Genomic DNA, 7630 nt, shown 5'->3' on the forward strand with positions numbered 1-7630 from the left:
TATCGCCAACAAGTCAGACACCCAGGCCCTACAAAGGGGTGGGGGCAGTAAAATCACTCTTTTCCTGTTCGTTTGTTGGTTAAGAGAAGCCAAAACGGTGAGACTTACAAAAGGGACTGTTGTGTTGGAGTGAGTCAAAACAAGCTCTTTTTTGCACTCCAAGTTTTCTTATGGAAAAATATACTAGACAGTGTAGATTTACTGCTGGCAGCACAAATGTATCATTTCTTTGTTTGTAATCTGGCTGGAGTATCAAAAGAGGTTGGAAAAAGCTAAAAGATCGTATTCCAGCACATGAAAATTATGTGAGTCATATAGAAAACCATGTAGCATGGAGATGTACCCAAACAGCTGTGACTAGCAAAACCACAATGGATGATTATTGTAGCGTGAGCTAAATGCCAAATGTGCAAAATGGAAACAAATCCTTCAAAACATTTTGCATGTTCTTCTGTTTCTTTCCGAACGAGGTCTAGTTTTTTTTTTTTTTGATCAAATCAGTATATTGGCGACCATGCAAATGGAAACTTTTTGAGCATAATAGAGCTTCTCAGTGAATACAACTCTGTCTTGAAAACACATGCAACACAAGTTAAAAAATCTTAAAAAAGTCATCATCACATGCAAATGCACTACCTTTCACGAAGTATACAAAATGATTTTATTGAGCTTTGTGCGTCATTTGTTCAAGAAGCTATTTTGAAAGACAGGGGAAGTACTTTTCTGTAATTGTTGATTCAACACCAGATGTTTCACATAAAGAACAGACAACTGTAGTCATCCGGTATTTGTAAATAGAAGAAGAAATTGATGATGTGCCAAAGTGCACAATTCAAGAGAGATTCATTTCATTTGACAACTTCAACAACAACAACATCAGGAGAAGACATTGCAAACCGCATCTTAACTATTATTTAAGAATTGGAACTGGACTTCCAATTTTTCATTGGACAATGGTATGACAACTGAGCAAATATGGCGGGTAAATACAATGAAGCCCAAGCAGTTTTAATGGGGAAAAATGCCGTTATTTTCTCAAACTGCGTCAATCATACACTGAACCTCGTTCATGTTGATTCTGCTGCATCATGTAAGGAAGCAATAACTTTTTCGGAACCAGTAGTAATCCACAAAGGTGGGAAATTCTGAAGAAACATTTGCCAGTTTCATTGCATGGTTTATCAGATACGCGCTGGAGCACCAAAGTAAATGCTCTGAAGCCCATTGCAAACCATACCACAGAAGTGAGAGCTGCACTGGCTGAAGTTCAGTCTCTCAATCTCACCGCACAAGCCAAAACTGAAATTCATTGCATTGAAAAGTATTTGTCAACATTTGAGTGTTTAGTGATGGCAGCTGACAATGATTCATCAGACAAATCTCGTGATAGAATCTTGCACAGCTACGTTTCATCCTGAAAATAACAACATTGAGACTCTCATCAAAAATATTCAGCATTTTCGTGACCAGTGGGATGCAATCCTGATCGAGTGCAAACATGTTGCAGAAAGCATTGGTACTTCTCCAAAGTATTCCACAAAACGTACTTTCACAACTGAAAGGGAGACAGAAGAGTATTTTCAAAAGCACATGTTTTTTGTGCTCATTGATACTATTCAAAGTGGTTTGAACAGACGATTTGAGTCTTTAAGAAACATATGTTTCCTTTTCAGTTTTCTGTGAGATTTCAATACCCTAAGTGAAAATGAGATAAAATCATCCACCAAGAACTTCCAAAAAATTATTCAGGACATGTATATCAGGAGCTCATTGACAAAATGCTATTTCTTAAACGAATCTATGACACAAATTTCAAAAATTGTGGCGCTAGTCCAAATAAAATTTTGGAACGAATTCTAGAGTTGGGATTAGCCAAAGTGTTTCCAAACGTGACAATTGCAATATGAATATTTCTGTGTTTGCCTGCTTCCCTAACATCAGGAGAGCACTCCTTTAGTGTACTAAACCAAGTTAAAAACTATCATCGATCTACAATGGCACAAGAGCATCTCAATGGCCTAGCCATGCTCAATATTAATTGTGATATAGTATGGAAGCTAGATTTTTCTGCCCTAATTGAAAGCTTTGCGGAGAAAAAAATCATGAAAGGCCTTTTTGAAATAATGGTTTTAATAAAAACTCTAATGTCATAAACATACAATTATGTAATCATTATGTTTTTATTTGTATAATCTGAGTGACATTACTTATATACACTATAATATACAAACTAGTCGAATAAGAGTGCCTAAAGCTAAATAAAATTATAGTGTCATGCATTCTCCAAATAAAAAAAATACATGCCATTCTTTACATTAAAATATTTTTACTCCTCTTCCCAAACAACGAGGGGGCCTCACAATGTGAAATGGTCCAGGCCTCATCTGAGCTCTCGGATCACCCAACAGAAAGATGAAGGACCCAAGAATGACAATGGGGTCGGGGCCAGCCGACCTAAGCTGCTTAAATTTGATGAACAGAAAGATGACATGGATATTTTCCTGTAGTAATATGAAAGGTTTGCCCAAAATCAGAACTGGGACAAAGGTGACTGTGCAGTCTGTCTCAGCCTCCTTCTCACATGAAAAACCTACAAGTATATGCGGGCATGACGTCACGTCTATGGTGATACTTCACAAGATAAACTAATATGGACAAGTGTGAAAATAGTTTTGAAGGACTGGCAGTTCTACTAATACGTGAACAGTTCATGATCATGTGCTCCACTGATATGTCACTGTTCCTAAAGGAAAGGGCACCAAAAGATGTGGACGAGATGATTAAGCTGGCAGAACAGTATATGGAAGCCCATGGAGGAAGTATAACTGGCAAATCCAAGAATAACCAGAATAATTGCTGGCTGACCAGAAACAGGATACCACCAATGGTGAAAAGAACTAAAAAGACAAAAAGGAAGAAGATATGCTATGTTTGTTATAAATTGGGGCACATTATGAACGAGTGCAAGTCTGTTACCAACAAGCAACAGTAGAAATTTAAACATAAAGCAGCTGGAGCTACCTACAAAGATGGTGCTGGCAAGAAACAAGAAAAGAGTGGCTGTTACCATGTATGCTGCTTCCAGAAGAAAAATAAAAGAAACAACACATCAGATTCTCCATGAGAAGGAAGTGCTGTCTCCATGATCAAACAGTGCATGACTAATATTTCAAGTTAGCAAATGTATCAACAGTGCTAGTAGTGATTAGAGCATGTGACAAACATTGAGATGCCAACAAATCACAACATGCCAATAGGTGAAGGCTACATTGTGGACAAGAAAGTGAAGGTCCTACGCATCCCTGTGTGTATCAGTGAGAATCAGTTTAGTATCTAATGACTAGGTGACAGGCAAGGTACATTTGTGTGTGTTGATTGATGGAACAAGGAGAAAGTTCCCATAGGAAGAATAAAGGTGGACACTCCATACTACGTGAGAGACCTTGAGGCTATGTGTATGAAGACACCCAATTATGACCCAGCTATGATCAATATACCAGGCAGAAAAAAGGAGTGATGAAACATCTGCAGCCACCACTAGAGCTCAAGAAAAGAAAAGCAAGCAAGCAAGACATCAAGCCCCTACAAGTCTCAAAAGGTGACATCCTGAATGTAGGTTTATGGGAACTGAAGGACACACAGAAGAAAGACTCTTCATTGCAGAAACTTTGGGACAGCGCCCTGGAGAAAGTCAAACATAAGACAAATGGGAAAGGGACTAACAGAATAGAGTATCCAAAGGGAATGCTACACCAGATCTACTGGGGAAGTTAAACAGATCATTCTACTAACAGAATACTGGACTCAAGTGATAAAGTTGGCTCATGAGTCGATTGTGGGAGGATACCTAGGAGCAAAGACGATAAGAATCATCAGCAACTTCCATTCTCCAGGTCATTTGACATCTGCCAAAAGACAATACTTAGAAGGAAGGTAGCCAAGGTGCTATTGGGTGAGATGTCTCTCATACAAAAGCCATTCAGCAGAGTAGTTTTGTACTTGATCAGATCACTAGCACCTGTATCTTGACAAGGGCAACTGGTACATGCTGACAGTAGTCGACTATGCAACATGTTACCCAGAAGCCATAGCACTGCCAAAGATAGAGCAGTGAGAGAGTACCAGAAGCCCTCCTGGAAGTGTTCTGCTGAGTAGGCTTCCCAAAAGTGATGGATGGACACAGTTTACCTCAGAATTAATGCAAAAGGTGTGCAGACTCATCAGCAATAGGCAACTCTTTACCACCCTATAAACCCCAGATGTAATGGACCTTGTGAGAGAGTCAATGGAGTCTTAGAGAGTATGCTGAATAAAATGTGCCAAGAGAGACCACGTGACTGGAACAGGTTTCTGCAGGCAGTATTATTTGCTTATCAAGAAGCCCCACAAACAAGCAGAAGATTTTCACCCTTCAAGTTGCTGTATGGAAAAACAGTATGTTTTCCAATGCAGATATTGAAAAAGCTGTGGACAGAAGAAGAGTTAGAAGTGAGGAACACATACCAGTATGTATTAGGCCTCAGAAACCAACTGGAGTAGACCTGTCAACTCCATCGAGATAGCTTGTATACAGCTCAAGGCAGTCAGAAGCACTTCTATGACAAAAAGGCCAAGAATTGACATCTCAAGGTCAGACAGAAGGTCTTGGTTTTATTACCTACAGATAACAACAAACTCACCTTGTAGTGGAAAGAACCTTTTGAGGTGCAGGAAGTGGTCAATAAAATGTATTATAACATGGTTGGGCAACCAAATTTTTTTCCTGACCATGGATGTGGTCAGTCGATCATAGAAATGGCCACACTATTAATAAAACATAAAATTTTTGCTACATAAATTTATTTCAGGATTCTAATGACAGTCATTGTCAATTATAAACACAATGCAAAATTACAACAAAATACTTTTTCAAAATTACAAAAGCGTGAAATTTCAATGAGAGATTTGGCATTTTTTTTTTTGACCAGCTAAAAAACACACTATCGATGACTCTACGAGATGGCCACACATGGCCATTGGCCAATGGGCTGCCCCGACAGGGACTATAAGGTGAGAGTGGATGTAAAGACCAACAAGTCATCTCCATCTTAAATGAGGAATTTCAAAAGAATATTATGCTTTACATTAGGGCATACTACCCACCAACTACTGAACAGCACATCAAGGAAATGGAACTTATCACTTAAGGGCAGTCAGCAAATCTGCTGAATACAAGAAAAAATAGTAACAGCATCAATTTTGTCTAATGTTATCAAGCTTACCAATAAGAATTAGTAATGCTGCCTTCTCCATTACACTTTACAAAGCATGCTTGCATTCCATACACAATTATGAGAAACACATACAAGGGTGTTATAATAAGTAATGTAGTAATAAAATATTATGACCTAAAAATTGCTGTGAAGATTCAAGATGTATGACAAGTGCTTATCTTAAATGTCTTTATATATACACGAGTAAATTTACTTAATGAAGCCAATTAGTTAATCTAGCTTCCCAAGTCTGTTTTAAATGTTTCACCAAATGTATTTATAAATTATATGTTCAGATATATTTTTGTGCATGCTCATTTTAACCTGATCACCAAATGATGAAGTGTTCAATTTGTCACATGTAAACAAATGTTAATATGAAATTAGTATCATCCATTTCAGTAGATAAATATACCTATTATTTGTGTTTGTATATATTGTAGTCACTGTATATTTTGACCAGTAAAAGAAAATTTGAAAACTGCAATAATTAAAGCAGTATTGTTTCTTAAGTGATCAGATAAATCAAGTCATTGAAAATAAGTAAATGTTTTGTGCATTTCTTTTCCTCGCCAAAATGTAGAAGTCTAATCTATTCTTTGATTCATTACTTCTGCAGCTACAGCCTAGTTTCACTGAATTCACAGCTTATTGTTTAGAAGGGCGAGTCAAATAAAGTAGGCCTCATATAGTTGCTGAATGTAAGCATTGTTTGGTTTTGATGTATAGTCCTTTACTCCCCACTAATAACCTAAAATACTTCAGATGTTTGAATAACATGGTAATTTATTTTTGTTAATTTCTTTTCCTCACCAAAACATGTATTTCAGTGAAGAAAAGATGATGTAGAGGCCTAATTTATTTTTTGATTTGCTAATTCTGCTGGAGCAGACTAGTTTCACTGAACTCACAGCTCACCAGTACTGCATGTCACATTATCCAAATGCCTAAATTATTTTAGGTTATTAGTGGCAAGTAGAGAACGCTACATAACAACCAAACAAAATGTAAATGTTTTGTTACTTACATATCATACTTTTGTATTCTTAAGCACATTTATTATCTATAATGTTCCTGAAATGGAAAAAAATAAGTAAAAGTTCACTTTGAAATTCAGAAATTTTTCAAATACTTACACTCTTAATATATGCAACACATTTATTAAAAGCAGATACAAGTAAGAAAAAAATATAAATATTAATTTTATTATTGGTGTATTAGGCAATACACATGATCTAAAGCTTTTTAAAGTATTTTTTCTAATAATCACTGGTTTATACTTGTGAGGTAACAATTTTGAAGATTGGATTTGTTCAAGCATTTACTTATACATATCACAAAGTAATATTAAACAATTAAATTACAGAACTAGAAATAACATCACATTCTTAATTGACATTCGCAATAGTTTTAAAGAATTTAGGTGGAATGTTAAGAATGACATTGTCTGGTAGTATGTCAGCTGTTTCAAATACTTTGTCCACGATAAAGCTGCAAGTTGTGTGTGTTTTAGTTTTTATTCTACTAATTTCTGTTACTTGTTTGAGTATCAGTTATATATACTATTGCTGACCAACAGAGAACAGTTTGATATGTTTATTTTAGAGTTAATTAGTTACATTACTACTTAACTATCGTGTTAGGTTAGCAATGATTTAAGTGATTACCTTTGACAGTTTTCTTGCTACTGTAGACCATGTTTCTTCTTTTGACCACATAAAACAGTACCTTGTTTAATATATCTTCATGTGCTGTTGAGATGGGGGGTCTAAAATCCTCACTTTTACAATGTTCAGAACAAACTCTGCTTTCTTTTGTCTGCTGAAAATCCATCTTTCAAATTTGTGTCAGCCACAATGCTCACTTGGTGTTATTCCTTGTGTTACGTTTCTGTTCGTTTGTTAATTTACCGTAAAAATTCTTTCATTCAGCGATACAAGTCCTTTCTTAAATAAAACTAGTTTATTCTTTCTCAATACAACTTTGCAATACACTTAATTTCCACAGTCATTTTAACTTCAACACGCGCTATAATTCACGATTCACGCACATTACTTACGACTTGACTCTATTATCTGCCTCTACATCTCTCTATCTGCTAATTATTTGCTGAGCTTATATACTAAAATAGAGGGCGTCTGGCAAACACTCGGGCCTTCATATCCTTCTTGAAACTCGTCACGTGTTACCAGAGTCACGTGACTTCCGCTGTCGTAAGACTGCCCCTTCCTTAGTATTGTTCGTCCCGAACAATAGCCAGTTACATTAAACCAATAGATAATTAACAATAACTTGACTAAATGTACAGAATTTACGAACACAAAATTACAATTAAACAAAGTCTCTTAATTTTACTGGACGTATCTTCTTCCATACTG

Source organism: Limulus polyphemus, unplaced genomic scaffold (assembly GCF_000517525.1).
Source record: "Limulus polyphemus unplaced genomic scaffold, Limulus_polyphemus-2.1.2 Scaffold688, whole genome shotgun sequence".
Taxonomy (NCBI): domain Eukaryota; kingdom Metazoa; phylum Arthropoda; class Merostomata; order Xiphosura; family Limulidae; genus Limulus; species Limulus polyphemus.